At 43.0% G+C, this 20223-nt stretch overlaps 10 non-coding genes across 10 annotated transcripts; all 10 read right to left on the bottom strand.

The window, feature by feature from the left end:
- Window positions 1-351: 351 nt before the first annotated feature.
- On the bottom strand, window positions 352-433 carry trnas-gcu (transfer RNA serine (anticodon GCU)). Its single transcript has one exon. It is a non-coding gene; the product is annotated as a tRNA-Ser (tRNA).
- Window positions 434-6027: 5594 nt separating this feature from the next.
- Window positions 6028-6109, bottom strand: trnas-gcu (transfer RNA serine (anticodon GCU)). The gene has a single exon. It is a non-coding gene; the product is annotated as a tRNA-Ser (tRNA).
- Window positions 6110-7133: 1024 nt separating this feature from the next.
- Window positions 7134-7215, bottom strand: trnas-gcu (transfer RNA serine (anticodon GCU)). Its single transcript has one exon. It is a non-coding gene; the product is annotated as a tRNA-Ser (tRNA).
- A 643-nt stretch (window positions 7216-7858) lies between these two features.
- trnas-gcu (transfer RNA serine (anticodon GCU)) lies at window positions 7859-7940 on the bottom strand. The gene has a single exon. It is a non-coding gene; the product is annotated as a tRNA-Ser (tRNA).
- An 815-nt stretch (window positions 7941-8755) lies between these two features.
- Window positions 8756-8837, bottom strand: trnas-gcu (transfer RNA serine (anticodon GCU)). The gene has a single exon. It is a non-coding gene; the product is annotated as a tRNA-Ser (tRNA).
- Window positions 8838-9483: 646 nt separating this feature from the next.
- Window positions 9484-9565, bottom strand: trnas-gcu (transfer RNA serine (anticodon GCU)). Its single transcript has one exon. It is a non-coding gene; the product is annotated as a tRNA-Ser (tRNA).
- Window positions 9566-11279: 1714 nt separating this feature from the next.
- On the bottom strand, window positions 11280-11361 carry trnas-gcu (transfer RNA serine (anticodon GCU)). Its single transcript has one exon. It is a non-coding gene; the product is annotated as a tRNA-Ser (tRNA).
- Window positions 11362-13273: 1912 nt separating this feature from the next.
- trnas-gcu (transfer RNA serine (anticodon GCU)) lies at window positions 13274-13355 on the bottom strand. The gene has a single exon. It is a non-coding gene; the product is annotated as a tRNA-Ser (tRNA).
- Window positions 13356-17136: 3781 nt separating this feature from the next.
- Window positions 17137-17218, bottom strand: trnas-gcu (transfer RNA serine (anticodon GCU)). The gene has a single exon. It is a non-coding gene; the product is annotated as a tRNA-Ser (tRNA).
- Window positions 17219-18938: 1720 nt separating this feature from the next.
- trnas-gcu (transfer RNA serine (anticodon GCU)) lies at window positions 18939-19020 on the bottom strand. Its single transcript has one exon. It is a non-coding gene; the product is annotated as a tRNA-Ser (tRNA).
- Window positions 19021-20223: the final 1203 nt, after the last annotated feature.

Raw genomic sequence — 20223 nt, 5'->3', positions numbered from 1 at the left:
AACGTGTTGTCAGGCCGAGTGGTCTCAAGTGCTTGATTAAGTGTGTTGAGGTGTCGGTTCAAATCCCACCATTGAGGTTGCCCTTGGTGAAGCTATTCTTCAATACCTGAATCTTATTAGTCACTCTAGGATTGCGCAGGGATTCTATATTCATGTGGGGCCACGTAAGAGAGGAAATAACAACTGTTTTGTGAAGAGGTTGGTGTTATAATCCACACATGCAGTTCATCGCCTTCACCACTCAGATACCAAGTCCTGTGCTCTCGCTGTGGCAGTCAGCAATTTTACCAGTGTTTGTCATAGTCAAAATCTTCCAGTGCCAAAATAAAGCACAGAAATGTAATTGTTACACGATGAGGATGGGACTCGAACCCATGCATGCAGAGCACAATGGATTAGCAGTCCATCGCCTTAACCACTCGGCCACCTCATCCTGGCAAATGAATTTAAAAACTGTAGTTGCTGTATGTAAACCCTAGATTGAAATCAATGAAAGTTCGACAGAGCAATGGCAAGACCATGTGTCGATCCCATCGAGACATTTAACAAACGTGTTGTCAGGCCGAGTGGTCTCAAGTGCTTGATTAAGTGTGTTGAGGTGTCGGTTCAAATCCCACCATTGAGGTTGCCCTTGGTGAAGCTATTCTTCAATACCTGAATCTTATTAGTCGCTCTAGGATTGCGCAGGGATTCTATATTCATGTGTGGCCATGTAAGAGAGGAAATAACAAATGTTTTGTGAAGTGTTAGTGTTATAATCCACACATACAGTTCATCGCCTTCACCACTCAGATACCAAGTCCTGTGCTCTCGCTGTGTTAGTCAGCAATTTCACCAGTGTTTGTGAAAGTCAAAATCTTCCAATGCCAAAAAAAGCACAGAATTTTACTTGTTACACGATGAGGATGGGATTCGAACCCATGCATGTAGAGCACAATGGATTAGCAGTCCATCGCCTTAACCACACGGCCACCTCATCCTGTATTTTGAAGTGGCAAATGAATTAAAAAAACTGTAGTTGCTGTATGTAAACCCTAGATTGAAATCAATGAAATTTCGGCAGAGCAATGGCAAGGCCATGTGTCGATCCCATCGAGACATTTAACAAACGTGTTGTCAGGCCGAGTGGTCTCAAGTGCTTGATTAAGTGTGTTGAGGTGTCGGTTCAAATCCCACCATTGAGGTTGCCCTTGGTGAAGCTATTCTTCAATACCTGAATCTTATTAGTCGCTCTAGGATTGCGCAGGGATTCTATATTCATGTGGGGCCATGTAAGAGAGGAAATAACAAATGTTTTGTGAAGTGTTAGTGTTATAATCCACACATACAGTTCATCGCCTTCACCACTCAGATACCAAGTCCTGTGCTCTCGCTGTGGCAGTCAGCAATTTTACCAGTGTTTGTAAAAGTCAAAATCTTCCAGTGCCAAACTAAAGCACAGAAATTTAATTGTTACACGATGAGGATGGGATTCAAACCCATGCATGCAGAGCACAATGGATTGCCTTAACCATTGCCTTAACCACTCGGCCACCTCATCCTGGCAAACAAATTTAAAAAACTGTAGTTGCTGTATGTAAACCCTAGATTGAAATCAATGAAAGTTCGGCAGAGCAATGGCAAGGCCATGTGTCGATCCCATCGAGACATTTAACAAACGTGTTGTCAGGCCGAGTGGTCTCAAGTGCTTGATTAAGTGTGTTGAGGTGTCGGTTCAAATCCCACCATTGAGGTTGCCCTTGGTGAAGCTATTCTTCAATACCTGAATCTTATTAGTCACTCTAGGATTGCGCAGGGATTCTATATTCATGTGGGGCCACGTAAGAGAGGAAATAACAACTGTTTTGTGAAGAGGTTGGTGTTATAATCCACACATGCAGTTCATCGCCTTCACCACTCAGATACCAAGTCCTGTGCTCTCGCTGTGGCAGTCAGCAATTTTACCAGTGTTTGTCATAGTCAAAATCTTCCAGTGCCAAAATAAAGCACAGAAATGTAATTGTTACACGATGAGGATGGGACTCGAACCCATGCATGCAGAGCACAATGGATTAGCAGTCCATCTCCTTAACCACTCAGCCACCTCATCCTGGCAAATGAATTTAAAAAACTGTAGTTGCTGTATGTAAACCCTAGATTGAAATCAATGAAAGTTCGACAGAGCAATGGCAAGACCATGTGTCGATCCCATCGAGACATTTAACAAACGTGTTGTCAGGCCGAGTGGTCTCAAGTGCTTGATTAAGTGTGTTGAGGTGTCGGTTCAAATCCCACCATTGAGGTTGCCCTTGGTGAAGCTATTCTTCAATACCTGAATCTTATTAGTCGCTCTAGGATTGCGCAGGGATTCTATATTCATGTGTGGCCATGTAAGAGAGGAAATAACAAATGTTTTGTGAAGTGTTAGTGTTATAATCCACACATACAGTTCATCGCCTTCACCACTCAGATACCAAGTCCTGTGCTCTCGCTGTGTTAGTCAGCAATTTCATCAGTGTTTGTGAAAGTCAAAATCTTCCAATGCCAAAAAAGCACAGAATTTTACTTGTTACACGATGAGGATGGGATTCGAACCCATGCATGTAGAGCACAATGGATTAGCAGTCCATCGCCTTAACCACACGGCCACCTTATCCTGTATTTTGAAGTGGCAAATGAATTAAAAACTGTAGTTGCTGTATGTAAACCCTAGATTGAAATCAATGAAATTTCGGCAGAGCAATGGCAAGGCCATGTGTCGATCCCATCGAGACATTTAACAAACGTGTTGTCATGCCGAGTGGTCTCAAGTGCTTGATTAAGTGTGTTGAGGTGTCGGTTCAAATCCCACCATTGAGGTTGCCCTTGGTGAAGCTATTCTTCAATACCTGAATCTTATTAGTCACTCTGGGATTGCGCAGGGATTCTATATTCATGTGGGGCCATGTAAGAGAGGAAATAACAACTATTTTGTGAAGAGGTTGGTGTTATAATCCACACATGCAGTTCATCGCCTTCACCACTCAGATACCAAGTCCTGTGCTCTCGCTGTGGCAGTCAGCAATTTTACCAGTGTTTGTGAAAGTCAAAATCTTTCAGTGCCAAAAAAGCACAGAATTTTAATTGTTACACGATGAGGATGGGATTCTAACCCATGCATGCAGAGCACAATGGATTAGCAGTCCATCGCCTTAACCACTCAGATACCAAGTCCTGTGCTCTCGCTGTGGCAGTCAGCAATTTTACCAGTGTTTGTGAAAGTCAAAATCTTCCAGTGCCAAAATAAAGCACAAAATTTTAATTGTTACACGATGAGGATGGGATTCTAACCCATGCATGCAGAGCACAATGGATTAGCAGTCCATCGCCTTAACCACTCAGATACCAAGTCCTGTGCTCTCGCTGTGGCAGTCAGCAATTTTACCAGTGTTTGTGAAAGTCAAAATCTTCCAGTGCCAAAATAAAGCACAGAAATTTAATTGTTACACGATGAGGATGGGATTCAAACCCATGCATGCAGAGCACAATGGATTAGCAGTCCATCGCCTTAACCACTCGGCCACCTCATCCTGGCAAATGAATTTAAAAAACTGTAGTTGCTGTATGTAAACCCTAGATTGAAATCAATGAAAGTTCGGCAGAGCAATGGCAAGGCCATGTGTCGATCCCATCGAGACATTTAACAAACGTGTTGTCAGGCCGAGTGGTCTCAAGTGCTTGATTAAGTGTGTTGAGGTGTCGGTTCAAATCCCACCATTGAGGTTGCCCTTGGTGAAGCTATTCTTCAATACCTGAATCTTATTAGTCACTCTAGGATTGCGCAGGGATTCTATATTCATGTGGGGCCACGTAAGAGAGGAAATAACAACTGTTTTGTGAAGAGGTTGGTGTTATAATCCACACATGCAGTTCATCGCCTTCACCACTCAGATACCAAGTCCTGTGCTCTCGCTGTGGCAGTCAGCAATTTTACCAGTGTTTGTCATAGTCAAAATCTTCCAGTGCCAAAATAAAGCACAGAAATGTAATTGTTACACGATGAGGATGGGACTCGAACCCATGCATGCAGAGCACAATGGATTAGCAGTCCATCACCTTAACCACTCGGCCACCTCATCCTGGCAAATTAATTTAAAAAACTGTAGTTGCTGTATGTAAACCCTAGATTGAAATCAATGAAAGTTCGACAGAGCAATGGCAAGACCATGTGTCGATCCCATCGAGACATTTAACAAACGTGTTGTCAGGCCGAGTGGTCTCAAGTGCTTGATTAAGTGTGTTGAGGTGTCGGTTCAAATCCCACCATTGAGGTTGCCCTTGGTGAAGCTATTCTTCAATACCTGAATCTTATTAGTCGCTCTAGGATTGCGCAGGGATTCTATATTCATGTGTGGCCATGTAAGAGAGGAAGTAACAAATGTTTTGTGAAGTGTTAGTGTTATAATCCACACATACAGTTCATCGCCTTCACCACTCAGATACCAAGTCCTGTGCTCTCGCTGTGTTAGTCAGCAATTTCATCAGTGTTTGTGAAAGTCAAAATCTTCCAATGCCAAAAAAAGCACAGAATTTTACTTGTTACACGATGAGGATGGGATTCGAACCCATGCATGTAGAGCACAATGGATTAGCAGTCCATCGACTTAACCACACGGCCACCTCATCCTGTATTTTGAAGTGGCAAATGAATTAAAAAAACTGTAGTTGCTGTATGTAAACCCTAGATTGAAATCAATGAAATTTCGGCAGAGCAATGGCAAGGCCATGTGTCGATCCCATCGAGACCTTTAACAAACGTGTTGTCATGCCGAGTGGTCTCAAGTGCTTGATTAAGTGTGTTGAGGTGTCGGTTCAAATCCCACCATTGAGGTTGCCCTTGGTGAAGCTATTCTTCAATACCTGAATCTTATTAGTCACTCTGGGATTGCGCAGGGATTCTATATTCATGTGGGGCCATGTAAGAGAGGAAATAACAACTATTTTGTGAAGAGGTTGGTGTTATAATCCACACATGCAGTTCATCGCCTTCACCACTCAGATACCAAGTCCTGTGCTCTCGCTGTGGCAGTCAGCAATTTTACCAGTGTTTGTGAAAGTCAAAATCTTTCAGTGCCAAAAAAAGCACAGAATTTTAATTGTTACACGATGAGGATGGGATTCTAACCCATGCATGCAGAGCACAATGGATTAGCAGTCCATCGCCTTAACCACTCAGATACCAAGTCCTGTGCTCTCGCTGTGGCAGTCAGCAATTTTACCAGTGTTTGTGAAAGTCAAAATCTTCCAGTGCCAAAATAAAGCACAGAATTTTAATTGTTACACGATGAGGATGGGATTCTAACCCATGCATGCAGAGCACAATGGATTAGCAGTCCATCGCCTTAACCACTCAGATACCAAGTCCTGTGCTCTCGCTGTGGCAGTCAGCAATTTTACCAGTGTTTGTGAAAGTCAAAATCTTCCAGTGCCAAAATAAAGCACAGAAATTTAATTGTTACACGATGAGGATGGGATTCAAACCCATGCATGCAGAGCACAATGGATTAGCAGTCCATCGCCTTAACCACTCGGCCACCTCATCCTGGCAAATGAATTTAAAAAACTGTAGTTGCTGTATGTAAACCCTAGATTGAAATCAATGAAAGTTCGGCAGAGCAATGGCAAGGCCATGTGTCGATCCCATCGAGACATTTAACAAACGTGTTGTCAGGCCGAGTGGTCTCAAGTGCTTGATTAAGTGTGTTGAGGTGTCGGTTCAAATCCCACCATTGAGGTTGCCCTTGGTGAAGCTATTCTTCAATACCTGAATCTTATTAGTCACTCTAGGATTGCGCAGGGATTCTATATTCATGTGGGGCCACGTAAGAGAGGAAATAACAACTGTTTTGTGAAGAGGTTGGTGTTATAATCCACACATGCAGTTCATCGCCTTCACCACTCAGATACCAAGTCCTGTGCTCTCGCTGTGGCAGTCAGCAATTTTACCAGTGTTTGTCATAGTCAAAATCTTCCAGTGCCAAAATAAAGCACAGAAATGTAATTGTTACACGATGAGGATGGGACTCGAACCCATGCATGCAGAGCACAATGGATTAGCAGTCCATCGCCTTAACCACTCGGCCACCTCATCCTGGCAAATGAATTTAAAAACTGTAGTTGCTGTATGTAAACCCTAGATTGAAATCAATGAAAGTTCGACAGAGCAATGGCAAGACCATGTGTCGATCCCATCGAGACATTTAACAAACGTGTTGTCAGGCCGAGTGGTCTCAAGTGCTTGATTAAGTGTGTTGAGGTGTCGGTTCAAATCCCACCATTGAGGTTGCCCTTGGTGAAGCTATTCTTCAATACCTGAATCTTATTAGTCGCTCTAGGATTGCGCAGGGATTCTATATTCATGTGTGGCCATGTAAGAGAGGAAATAACAAATGTTTTGTGAAGTGTTAGTGTTATAATCCACACATACAGTTCATCGCCTTCACCACTCAGATACCAAGTCCTGTGCTCTCGCTGTGTTAGTCAGCAATTTCATCAGTGTTTGTGAAAGTCAAAATCTTCCAATGCCAAAAAAGCACAGAATTTTACTTGTTACACGATGAGGATGGGATTCGAACCCATGCATGTAGAGCACAATGGATTAGCAGTCCATCGACTTAACCACACGGCCACCTCATCCTGTATTTTGAAGTGGCAAATGAATTAAAAAAACTGTAGTTGCTGTATGTAAACCCTAGATTGAAATCAATGAAATTTCGGCAGAGCAATGGCAAGGCCATGTGTCGATCCCATCGAGACATTTAACAAACGTGTTGTCAGGCCGAGTGGTCTCAAGTGCTTGATTAAGTGTGTTGAGGTGTCGGTTCAAATCCCACCATTGAGGTTGCCCTTGGTGAAGCTATTCTTCAATACCTGAATCTTATTAGTCACTCTAGGATTGCGCAGGGATTCTATATTCATGTGGGGCCATGTAAGAGAGGAAATAACAAATGTTTTGTGAAGAGGTTGGTGTTATAATCCACACATGCAGTTCATCGCCTTCACCACTCAGATACCAAGTCCTGTGCTCTCGCTGTGGCAGTCAGCAATTTTACCAGTGTTTGTGAAAGTCAAAATCTTCCAGTGCCAAAATAAAGCACAAAATTTTAATTGTTACACGATGAGGATGGGATTCGAACCCATGCATGCAGAGCACAATGGATTAGCAGTCCATCGCCTTAACCACTCGGCCACCTCATCCTGGCAAATGAATTTAAAAAACTGTAGTTGCTGTATGTAAACCCTAGATTGAAATCAATGAAAGTTCGACAGAGCAATGGCAAGGCCATGTGTCGATCCCATCGAGACATTTAACAAACGTGTTGTCAGGCCGAGTGGTCTCAAGTGCTTGATTAAGTGTGTTGAGGTGTCGGTTCAAATCCCACCATTGAGGTTGCCCTTGGTGAAGCTATTCTTCAATACCTGAATCTTATTAGTCACTCTAGGATTGCGCAGGGATTCTATATTCATGTGGGGCCATGTAAGAGAGGAAATAACAAATGTTTTGTGAAGAGGTTGGTGTTATAATCCACACATGCAGTTCATCGCCTTCACCACTCAGATACCAAGTCCTGTGCTCTCGCTGTGGCAGTCAGCAATTTTACCAGTGTTTGTGAAAGTCAAAATCTTTCAGTGCCAAAAAAGCACAGAATTTTAATTGTTACACGATGAGGATGGGATTCTAACCCATGCATGCAGAGCACAATGGATTAGCAGTCCATCGCCTTAACCACTCAGATACCAAGTCCTGTGCTCTCGCTGTGGCAGTCAGCAATTTTACCAGTGTTTGTGAAAGTCAAAATCTTCCAGTGCCAAAATAAAGCACAGAAATTTAATTGTTACACGATGAGGATGGGATTCGAACCCATGCATGCAGAGCACAATGGATTAGCAGTCCATCGCCTTAACCACTCGGCCACCTCATCCTGGCAAATGAATTTAAAAAACTGTAGTTGCTGTATGTAAACCCTAGATTGAAATCAATGAAAGTTCGACAGAGCAATGGCAAGACCATGTGTCGATCCCATCGAGACATTTAACAAACGTGTTGTCAGGCCGAGTGGTCTCAAGTGCTTGATTAAGTGTGTTGAGGTGTCGGTTCAAATCCCACCATTGAGGTTGCCCTTGGTGAAGCTATTCTTCAATACCTGAATCTTATTAGTCACTCTAGGATTGCGCAGGGATTCTATATTCATGTGGGGCCATGTAAGAGAGGAAATAACAAATGTTTTGTGAAGAGGTTGGTGTTATAATCCACACATGCAGTTCATCGCCTTCACCACTCAGATACCAAGTCCTGTGCTCTCGCTGTGGCAGTCAGCAATTCTACCAGTGTTTGTGAAAGTCAAAATCTTTCAGTGCCAAAAAAAGCACAGAATTTTAATTGTTACACGATGAGGATGGGATTCGAACCCATGCATGCAGAGCACAATGGATTAGCAGTCCATCGCCTTAACCACTCAGATACCAAGTCCTGTGCTCTCGCTGTGGCAGTCAGCAATTCTACCAGTGTTTGTGAAAGTCAAAATCTTTCAGTGCCAAAAAAAAGCACAGAATTTTAATTGTTACACGATGAGGATGGGATTCTAACCCATGCATGCAGAGCACAATGGATCCATCGCCTTAACCACTCAGATACCAAGTCCTGTGCTCTCGCTGTGGCAGTCAGCAATTTTACCAGTGTTTGTGAAAGTCAAAATCTTCCAGTGCCAAAATAAAGCACAAAATTTTAATTGTTACACGATGAGGATGGGATTCGAACCCATGCATGCAGAGCACAATGGATTAGCAGTCCATCGCCTTAACCACTCGGCCACCTCATCCTGGCAAATGAATTTAAAAACTGTAGTTGCTGTATGTAAACCCTAGATTGAAATCAATGAAAGTTCGACAGAGCAATGGCAAGACCATGTGTCGATCCCATCGAGACATTTAACAAACGTGTTGTCAGGCCGAGTGGTCTCAAGTGCTTGATTAAGTGTGTTGAGGTGTCGGTTCAAATCCCACCATTGAGGTTGCCCTTGGTGAAGCTATTCTTCAATACCTGAATCTTATTCCTGTGTCGCTCTAGGATTGCGCAGGGATTCTATATTCATGTGGGGCCATGTAAGAGAGGAAATAACAAATGTTTTGTGAAGAGGTTGGTGTTATAATCCACACATGCAGTTCATCGCCTTCACCACTCAGATACCAAGTCCTGTGCTCTCGCTGTGGCAGTCAGCAATTTTACCAGTGTTTGTGAAAGTCAAAATCTTTCAGTGCCAAAAAAGCACAGAATTTTAATTGTTACACGATGAGGATGGGATTCTAACCCATGCATGCAGAGCACAATGGATTAGCAGTCCATCGCCTTAACCACTCAGATACCAAGTCCTGTGCTCTCGCTGTGGCAGTCAGCAATTTTACCAGTGTTTGTGAAAGTCAAAATCTTCCAGTGCCAAAATAAAGCACAAAATTTTAATTGTTACACGATGAGGATGGGATTCGAACCCATGCATGCAGAGCACAATGGATTAGCAGTCCATCGCCTTAACCACTCGGCCACCTCATCCTGGCAAATGAATTTAAAAACTGTAGTTGCTGTATGTAAACCCTAGATTGAAATCAATGAAAGTTCGACAGAGCAATGGCAAGACCATGTGTCGATCCCATCGAGACATTTAACAAACGTGTTGTCAGGCCGAGTGGTCTCAAGTGCTTGATTAAGTGTGTTGAGGTGTCGGTTCAAATCCCACCATTGAGGTTGCCCTTGGTGAAGCTATTCTTCAATACCTGAATCTTATTAGTCACTCTAGGATTGCGCAGGGATTCTATATTCATGTGGGGCCATGTAAGAGAGGAAATAACAAATGTTTTGTGAAGAGGTTGGTGTTATAATCCACACATGCAGTTCATCGCCTTCACCACTCAGATACCAAGTCCTGTGCTCTCGCTGTGGCAGTCAGCAATTTTACCAGTGTTTGTGAAAGTCAAAATCTTTCAGTGCCAAAAAAGCACAGAATTTTAATTGTTACAATGAGGATGGGATTCTAACCCATGCATGCAGAGCACAATGGATTAGCAGTCCATCGCCTTAACCACTCAGATACCAAGTCCTGTGCTCTCGCTGTGGCAGTCAGCAATTTTACCAGTTTTTGTGAAATTCAAAATCTTCCAGTGCCAAAATAAAGCACAGAAATTTAATTGTTACACGATGAGGATGGGATTCTAACCCATGCATGCAGAGCACAATGGATTAGCAGTCCATCGCCTTAACCACTCAGATACCAAGTCCTGTGCTCTCGCTGTGGCAGTCAGCAATTTTACCAGTGTTTGTGAAAGTCAAAATCTTCCAGTGCCAAAATAAAGCACAGAATTTTAATTGTTACACGATGAGATTCTAACCCATGCATGCAGAGCACAATGGATTAGCAGTCCATCGCCTTAACCACTCAGATACCAAGTCCTGTGCTCTCGCTGTGGCAGTCAGCAATTTTACCAGTGTTTGTGAAAGTCAAAATCTTCCAGTGCCAAAATACAGCACAGAAATGTAATCATTACACGATGAGGATGGGATTCGAACCAATGCATGCAGAGCACAATGGATTAGCAGTCCATCGCCTTAACCACTCGGCCACCTCATCCTGGCAAATGAATTTAAAAACTGTAGTTGCTGTATGTAAACCCTAGATTGAAATCAATGAAAGTTCGACAGAGCAATGGCAAGACCATGTGTCGATCCCATCGAGACATTTAACAAACGTGTTGTCAGGCCGAGTGGTCTCAAGTGCTTGATTAAGTGTGTTGAGGTGTCGGTTCAAATCCCACCATTGAGGTTGCCCTTGGTGAAGCTATTCTTCAATACCTGAATCTTATTAGTCGCTCTAGGATTGCGCAGGGATTCTATATTCATGTGGGGCCATGTAAGAGAGGAAATAACAAATGTTTTGTGAAGAGGTTGGTGTTATAATCCACACATGCAGTTCATCGCCTTCACCACTCAGATACCAAGTCCTGTGCTCTCGCTGTGGCAGTCAGCAATTTTACCAGTGTTTGTGAAAGTCAAAATCTTTCAGTGCCAAAAAAGCACAGAATTTTAATTGTTACACGATGAGGATGGGATTCTAACCCATGCATGCAGAGCACAATGGATTAGCAGTCCATCGCCTTAACCACTCAGATACCAAGTCCTGTGCTCTCGCTGTGGCAGTCAGCAATTTTACCAGTGTTTGTGAAAGTCAAAATCTTCCAGTGCCAAAATAAAGCACAAAATTTTAATTGTTACACGATGAGGATGGGATTCGAACCCATGCATGCAGAGCACAATGGATTAGCAGTCCATCGCCTTAACCACTCGGCCACCTCATCCTGGCAAATGAATTTAAAAAACTGTAGTTGCTGTATGTAAACCCTAGATTGAAATCAATGAAAGTTCGACAGAGCAATGGCAAGGCCATGTGTCGATCCCATCGAGACATTTAACAAACGTGTTGTCAGGCCGAGTGGTCTCAAGTGCTTGATTAAGTGTGTTGAGGTGTCGGTTCAAATCCCACCATTGAGGTTGCCCTTGGTGAAGCTATTCTTCAATACCTGAATCTTATTAGTCACTCTAGGATTGCGCAGCGATTCTATATTGATGTGGGGCCATGTAAGAGAGGAAATAACAAATGTTTTGTGAAGAGGTTGGTGTTATAATCCACACATGCAGTTCATCGCCTTCACCACTCAGATACCAAGTCCTGTGCTCTCGCTGTGGCAGTCAGCAATTTTACCAGTGTTTGTGAAAGTCAAAATCTTCCAGTGCCAAAATAAAGCACAGAAATTTAATTGTTACACGATGAGGATGGGATTCGAACCCATGCATGCAGAGCACAATGGATTAGCAGTCCATCGCCTTAACCACTCAGATCATCCTGGCAAATGAATTTAAAAAACTGTAGTTGCTGTATGTAAACCCTAGATTGAAATCAATGAAAGTTCGGCAGAGCAATGGCAAGACCATGTGTCGATCCCATCGAGACATTTAACAAACGTGTTGTCAGGCCGAGTGGTCTCAAGTGCTTGATTAAGTGTGTTGAGGTGTCGGTTCAAATCCCACCATTGAGGTTGCCCTTGGTGAAGCTATTCTTCAATACCTGAATCTTATTAGTCGCTCTAGGATTGCGCAGGGATTCTATATTCATGTGTGGCCATGTAAGAGAGGAAATAACAAATGTTTTGTGAAGTGTTAGTGTTATAATCCACACATACAGTTCATCGCCTTCACCACTCAGATACCAAGTCCTGTGCTCTCGCTGTGTTAGTCAGCAATTTCCAGTGTTTGTGAAAGTCAAAATCTTCCAATGCCAAAAAAAGCACAGAATTTTAATTGTTACACGATGAGGATGGGATTCTAACCCATGCATGCAGAGCACAATGGATTAGCAGTCCATCGCCTTAACCACTCAGATACCAAGTCCTGTGCTCTCGCTGTGGCAGTCAGCAATTTTACCAGTGTTTGTGAAAGTCAAAATCTTCCAGTGCCAAAATAAAGCACAAAATTTTAATTGTTACACGATGAGGATGGGATTCGAACCCATGCATGCAGAGCACAATGGATTAGCAGTCCATCGCCTTAACCACTGGCCACCTCATCCTGGCAAATGAATTTAAAAACTGTAGTTGCTGTATGTAAACCCTAGATTGAAATCAATGAAAGTTCGACAGAGCAATGGCAAGACCATGTGTCGATCCCATCGAGACATTTAACAAACGTGTTGTCAGGCCGAGTGGTCTCAAGTGCTTGATTAAGTGTGTTGAGGTGTCGGTTCAAATCCCACCATTGAGGTTGCCCTTGGTGAAGCTATTCTTCAATACCTGAATCTTATTAGTCGCTCTAGGATTGCGCAGGGATTCTATATTCATGTGGGGCCATGTAAGAGAGGAAATAACAAATGTTTTGTGAAGAGGTTGGTGTTATAATCCACACATGCAGTCCATCGCCTTAACCACTCAGATACCAAGTCCTGTGCTCTCGCTGTGGCAGTCAGCAATTTTACCAGTGTTTGTGAAAGTCAAAATCTTTCAGTGCCAAAAAAAATACACAGAATTCTACTTGTTACACAATGAGGATGGGATTCGAACCCATGCATGCAGAGCACAATGGATTAGCAGTCCATCGCCTTAACCACTCAGATACCAAGTCCTGTGCTCTCGCTGTGGCAGTCAGCAATTTTACCAGTTTTTGTGAAATTCAAAATCTTCCAGTGCCAAAATAAAGCACAGAAATGTAATTGTTAGAAGATGAGGATGGGATTCGAACCCATGCATGCAGAGCACAATGGATTAGCAGTCCATCGCCTTAACCACTCGGCCACCTCATCCTGTATTTTGAAGTGGCAAATGAATTTAAAAAACTGTAGTTGCTGTATGTAAACCCTAGATTGAAATCAATGAAAGTTCGACAGAGCAATGGCAAGACCATGTGTCGATCCCATCGAGACATTTAACAAACGTGTTGTCAGGCCGAGTGGTCTCAAGTGCTTGATTAAGTGTGTTGAGGTGTCGGTTCAAATCCCACCATTGAGGTTGCCCTTGGTGAAGCTATTCTTCAATACCTGAATCTTATTAGTCGCTCTAGGATTGCGCAGGGATTCTATATTCATGTGGGGCCATGTAAGAGAGGAAATAACAAATGTTTCGTGAAGAGGTTGGTGTTATAATCCACACATGCAGTTCATCGCCTTCACCACTCAGATACCAAGTCCTGTGCTCTCGCTGTGGCAGTCAGCAATTTTACCAGTGTTTGTGAAAGTCAAAATCTTCCAGTGCCAAAATAAAGCACAGAAATGTAATTGTTACACGATGAGGATGGGATTCGAACCCATGCATGCAGAGCACAATGGATTAGCATTCCATCGCCTTAACCACTCAGCCACCTCATCCTGGCAAATGAATTTAAAAAACTGTAGTTGCTGTCTGTAAACCCTAGATTGAAATCAATGAAAGTTCGGCAGAGCAATGGAAAGGCCATGTGACGATCCCATCCAGACATTTAACAAATGTGTTGTCAGGCCGAGTGGTCTCAAGTGCTTGATTAAGTGTGTTGAGGTGTCGGTTCAAATCCCACCATTGAGGTTGCCCTTGGTGAAGCTATTCTTCAATACCTGAATCTTATTAGTCACTCTAGGATTGCGCAGGGATTCTACATTCATGTGGGGCCATGTAAGAGAGGAAATAACAAATGTTTTGTGAAGTGTTAGTGTTATAATCCACACATACAGTTCATCGCCTTCACCACTCAGATACCAAGTCCTGTGCTCTCGCTGTGTTAGTCAGCAATTTCATCAGTGTTTGTGAAAGTCAAAATCTTCCAATGCCAAAAAAAGCACAGAATTTTACTTGTTACACGATGAGGATGGGATTCGAACCCATGCATGTAGAGCACAATGGATTAGCAGTCCATCGCCTTAACCACACGGCCACCTCATCCTGTATTTTGAAGTGGCAAATGAATTAAAAAACTGTAGTTGCTGTATGTAAACCCTAGATTGAAATCAATGAAATTTCGGCAGAGCAATGGCAAGGCCATGTGTCGATCCCATCGAGACATTTAACAAACGTGTTGTCAGGCCGAGTGGTCTCAAGTGCTTGATTAAGTGTGTTGAGGTGTCGGTTCAAATCCCACCATTGAGGTTGCCCTTGGTGAAGCTATTCTTCAATACCTGAATCTTATTAGTCACTCTGGGATTGCGCAGGGATTCTATATTCATGTGGGGCCATGTAAGAGAGGAAATAACAAATATTTTGTGAAGAGGTTGGTGTTATAATCCACACATGCAGTTCATCGCCTTCACCACTCAGATACCAAGTCCTGTGCTCTCGCTGTGGCAGTCAGCAATTTTACCAGTGTTTGTGAAAGTCAAAATCTTCCAGTGCCAAAATAAAGCACAGAAATGTAATTGTTACACGATGAGGATGGGATTCGAACCCATGCATGCAGAGGACAATGGATTAGCAGTCCATCATCTTAACCACTCGGCCACCTCATCCTGCAAAATTAATAAAAAAAACTGTAGTTGCTGTATGTAAACCCTAGATTGAAATCAATGAAAGTTCGGCAGAGCAATGGCAAGGCCATGTGTCGATCCCATCGAGACATTTAACAAACGTGTTGTCAGGCCGAGTGGTCTCAAGTGCTTGATTAAGTGTGTTGAGGTGTCGGTTCAAATCCCACCATTGACGTTGCCCTTTGGTGAAGCTATTCTTCAATACCTGAATCTTATTAGTCGCTCTAGGATTGCGCAGGGATTCTATATTCATGTGTGGCCATGTAAGAGAGGAAGTAACAAATGTTTTGTGAAGTGTTAGTGTTATAATCCACACATACAGTTCATCGCCTTCACCACTCAGATACCAAGTCCTGTGCTCTCGCTGTGTTAGTCAGCAATTTCATCAGTGTTTGTGAAAGTCAAAATCTTCCAATGCCAAAAAAAGCACAGAATTTTACTTGTTACACGATGAGGATGGGATTCAAACCCATGCATGTAGAGCACAATGGATTAGCAGTCCATCGCCTTAACCACACGGCCACCTCATCCTGTATTTTGAAGTGGCAAATGAATTAAAAAAAACTGTAGTTGCTGTATGTAAACCCTAGATTGAAATCAATGAAATTTCGGCAGAGCAATGGCAAGGCCATGTGTCGATCCCATCGAGACATTTAACAAACGTGTTGTCAGGCCGAGTGGTCTCAAGTGCTTGATTAAGTGTGTTGAGGTGTCGGTTCAAATCCCACCATTGAGGTTGCCCTTGGTGAAGCTATTCTTCAATACCTGAATCTTATTAGTCACTCTGGGATTGCGCAGGGATTCTATATTCATGTGGGGCCATGTAAGAGAGGAAATAACAACTATTTTGTGAAGAGGTTGGTGTTATAATCCACACATGCAGTTCATCGCCTTCACCACTCAGATACCAAGTCCTGTGCTCTCGCTGTGGCAGTCAGCAATTTTACCAGTGTTTGTGAAAGTCAAAATCTTTCAGTGCCAAAAAAGCACAGAATTTTAATTGTTACACGATGAGGATGGGATTCTAACCCATGCATGCAGAGCACAATGGATTAGCAGTCCATCGCCTTAACCACTCAGATACCAAGTCCTGTGCTCTCGCTGTGGCAGTCAGCAATTTTACCAGTGTTTGTGAAAGTCAAAATCTTCCAGTGCCAAAATAAAGCACAGAATTTTAATTGTTACACGATGAGGATGGGATTCTAACCCATGCATGCAGAGCACAATGGATTAGCAGTCCATCGCCTTAACCACTCAGATACCAAGTCCTGTGCTCTCGCTGTGGCAGTCAGCAATTTTACCAGTGTTTGTGAAAGTCAAAATCTTCCAGTGCCAAAATAAAGCACATGAATTGAATTGTTACACAATGAGGATGGGATTCAAACCCCTGTATGCAGAGCACAATGGATTAGCAGTCCATCGCCTTAACCACTTGGCCACCTCATCCTGGCAAATGACTTAAAAAAAAACTGTAGTTGCTGTATTTAAACCCTAGATTGAAATCAATGAAATTTCGGCAGAGCAATGGCAAGGCCATGTGTCGATCCCATCGAGACATTTAACAAACGTGTTGTCAGGCCGAGTGGTCTCAAGTGCTTGATTAAGTGTGTTGAGGTGTCGGTTCAAATCCCACCATTGAGGTTGCCCTTGGTGAAGCTATTCTTCAATACCTGAATCTTATTAGTCACTCTAGGATTGCGCAGGGATTCTATATTCATGTGGGGCCATGTAAGAGAGGAAATAACAAATGTTTTGTGAAGTGTTAGTGTTATAATCCACACATACAGTTCATCGCCTTCACCACTCAGATGTTTTTGTGACCAAGTCCTGTGCTCTCGCTGTGTTAGTCAGCAATTTCACCAGTGTTTGTGAAAGTCAAAATCTTCCAGTGCCAAAATAAAGCACAGAATTTTAATTGTTATACAATGAGATTCTAACCCATGCATGCAGAGCACAATGGATTAGCAGTCCATCGCCTTAACCACTCAGATACCAAGTCCTGTGCTCTCGCTGTGGCAGTCAGCAATTTTACCAGTGTTTGTGAAAGTCAAAATCTTCCAGTGCCAAAATAAAGCACAGAAATGTAATTGTTACACGATGAGGATGGGATTCGAACCCATGCATGCAGAGCACAATGGATTAGCAGTCCATCGCCTTAACCACTCGGCCACCTCATCCTGGAAAATGAATTTAAAAAACTGTAGTTGCTGTATGTAAACCCTAGATTGAAATCAATGAAAGTTCGGCAGAGCAATGGCAATGCCATGTGTCGATCCCATCCAGACATTTAACAAACGTGTTGTCAGGCCGAGTGGTCTCAAGTGCTTGATTAAGTGTGTTGAGGTGTCGGTTCAAATCCCACCATTGAGGTTGCCCTTGGTGAAGCTATTCTTCAATACCTGAATCTTATTAGTCACTCTAGGATTGCGCAGGGATTCTATATTCATGTGGGGCCATGTAAGAGAGGAAATAACAAATGTTTTGTGAAGAGGTTGGTGTTATAATCCACACATGCAGTTCATCGCCTTCACCACTCAGATACCAAGTCCTGTGCTCTCGCTGTGGCAGTCAGCAATTTTACCAGTGTTTGTGAAAGTCAAAATCTTCCAGTGCCAAAATAAAGCACAGAAATTTAATTGTTACACGATGAGGATGGGATTCGAACCCATGCATGCAGAGCACAATGGATTAGCAGTCCATCGCCTTAACCACTCAGATACCAAGTCCTGTGCTCTCGCTGTGGCAGTCAGCAATTTTACCAGTGTTTGTGAAAGTCAAAATCTTCCAGTGCCAAAATAAAGCACAGAAATTTAATTGTTACACGATGAGGATGGGATTCGAACCCATGCATGCAGAGCACAATGGATTAGCAGTCCATCGCCTTAACCACTCAGATACCAAGTCCTGTGCTCTCGCTGTGGCAGTCAGCAATTTTACCAGTGTTTGTGAAAGTCAAAATCTTCCAGTGCCAAAATAAAGCACAGAAATGTAATTGTTACACGATGAGGATGGGATTCGAACCCATGCATGCAGAGCACAATGGATTAGCAGTCCATCGCCTTAACCACTCGGCAACCTCATCCTGGTAAATGAATTTAAAAAACTGTAGTTGCTGTATTTAAACCCTAGATTGAAATCAATGAAAGTTCGGCAGAGCAATGGCAAGGCCATGTGTCGATCCCATCGAGACATTTAACAAACGTGTTGTCAGGCCGAGTGGTCTCAAGTGCTTGATTAAGTGTGTTGAGGTGTCGGTTCAAATCCCACCATTGAGGTTGCCCTTGGTGAAGCTATTCTTCAATACCTGAATCTTATTAGTCACTCTAGGATTGCGCAGGGATTCTATATTCATGTGGGGCCATGTAAGAGAGGAAATAACAAATGTTTTGTGAAGAGGTTGGTGTTATAAACCACACATGCAGTTCATCGCCTTCACCACTCAGATAGAAGTCCTGTGCTCTCGCTGTGGCAGTCAGCAATTTTACCAGTGTTTGTGAAAGTCAAAATCTTCCAGTGCCAAAATAAAGCACAACATTTTAATTGTTACATGAGGATGGGATTCGAAACCATGCATGCAGAGCACAATGGATTAGCAGTCCATCGCCTTAACCAGATACCAAGTCCTGTGCTCTCGCTGTGGCAGTCAGCAATTTTACCAGTGTTTGTGAAAGTCAAAATCTTCCAGTGCCAAAATAAAGCACAGAAATTTAATTGTTACACGATGAGGATGGGATTCTAACCCATGCATGCAGAGCACAATGGATTAGCAGTCCATCGCCTTAACCACTCAGATACCAAGTCCTGTGCTCTCGCTGTGGCAGTCAGCAATTTTACCAGTGTTTGTGAAAGTCAAAATCTTCCAGTGCCAAAATAAAGCACAGAAATTTAATTGTTACACGATGAGGATGGGATTCGAACCCATGCATGCAGAGCACAATGGATTAGCAGTCCATCGCCTTAACCACTCGGCCACCTCATCCTGGAAAACGAATTTAAAAAACTGTAGTTGGTGTATGTAAACCCTAGATTGAAATCAATGAAAGTTCGGCAGGGCAATGGCAAGGCCATGTGTCGATCCCCATCGAGACATTTAACAAACGTGTTGTCAGGCCGAGTGGTCTCAAGTGCTTGATTAAGTGTGTTGAGGTGTCGGTTCAAATCCCACCATTGAGGTTGCCCTTGGTGAAGCTATTCTTCAATACCTGAATCTTATTAGTCACTCTAGGATTGCGCAGGGATTCTATATTCATGTGGTGTTATAATCCACACATGCAGTTCATCGCCTTCACCACTCAGATACCAAGTCCTGTGCTCTCGCTGTGGCAGTCAGCAATTTTACCAGTGTTTGTGAAAGTCAAAATCTTTCAGTGCCAAAAAAAGCACAGAATTTTAATTGTTATACAATGAGATTCTAACCCATGCATGCAGAGCACAATGGATTAGCAGTCCATCGCCTTAACCACTCAGATACCAAGTCCTGTGCTCTCGCTGTGGCAGTCAGCAATTTTACCAGTGTTTGTGAAAGTCAAAATCTTCCAGTGCCAAAAAAAGCACAGAATTTTACTTGTTACACAATGAGGATTGGAATCGAACTCAAGCATGCAGAGCACAATGGATTAGCAGTCCATCGCCTTAACCAATCGGCCACCTCATCCTGTAGTTTGCTAGTTGCAAATTACTTTAAAAAACTGTAGTTGCTGTATGTAAACCCTAGATTGAAATCAATGAAAGTTCGGCAGAGCAATGGCAAGGCCATGTGTCGATCCCATCGAGACATTTAACAAATGTGTTGTCAGGCCGAGTGGTCTCAAGTGCTTGATTAAGTGTGTTGAGGTGTCGGTTCAAATCCCACCATTGAGGTTGCCCTTGGTGAAGCTATTCTTCAATACCTGAATCTTATTAGTCACTCTAGGATTGCGCAGGGATTCTATATTCATGTGGGGCCATGTAAGAGAGGAAATAACAAATGTTTTGTGAAGAGGTTGGTGTTATAATCCACACATGCAGTTCATCGCCTTCACCACTCAGATACCAAGTCCTGTGCTCTCGCTGTGGCAGTCAGCAATTTTACCAGTGTTTGTGAAAGTCAAAATCTTCCAGTGCCAAAAAAATGCACAGAATTTTACTTGTTACACAATGAGGATTGGAATCGAACTCAAGCATGCAGAGCACAATGGATTAG

The sequence above is a fragment of the Oncorhynchus keta genome, chromosome 33 (assembly GCF_023373465.1).
Source record: "Oncorhynchus keta strain PuntledgeMale-10-30-2019 chromosome 33, Oket_V2, whole genome shotgun sequence".
NCBI lineage: Eukaryota > Metazoa > Chordata > Actinopteri > Salmoniformes > Salmonidae > Oncorhynchus > Oncorhynchus keta.
Note: the sequence above shows the minus strand (reverse complement) of the source record. Positions and strands in the feature narration are given on the sequence as shown.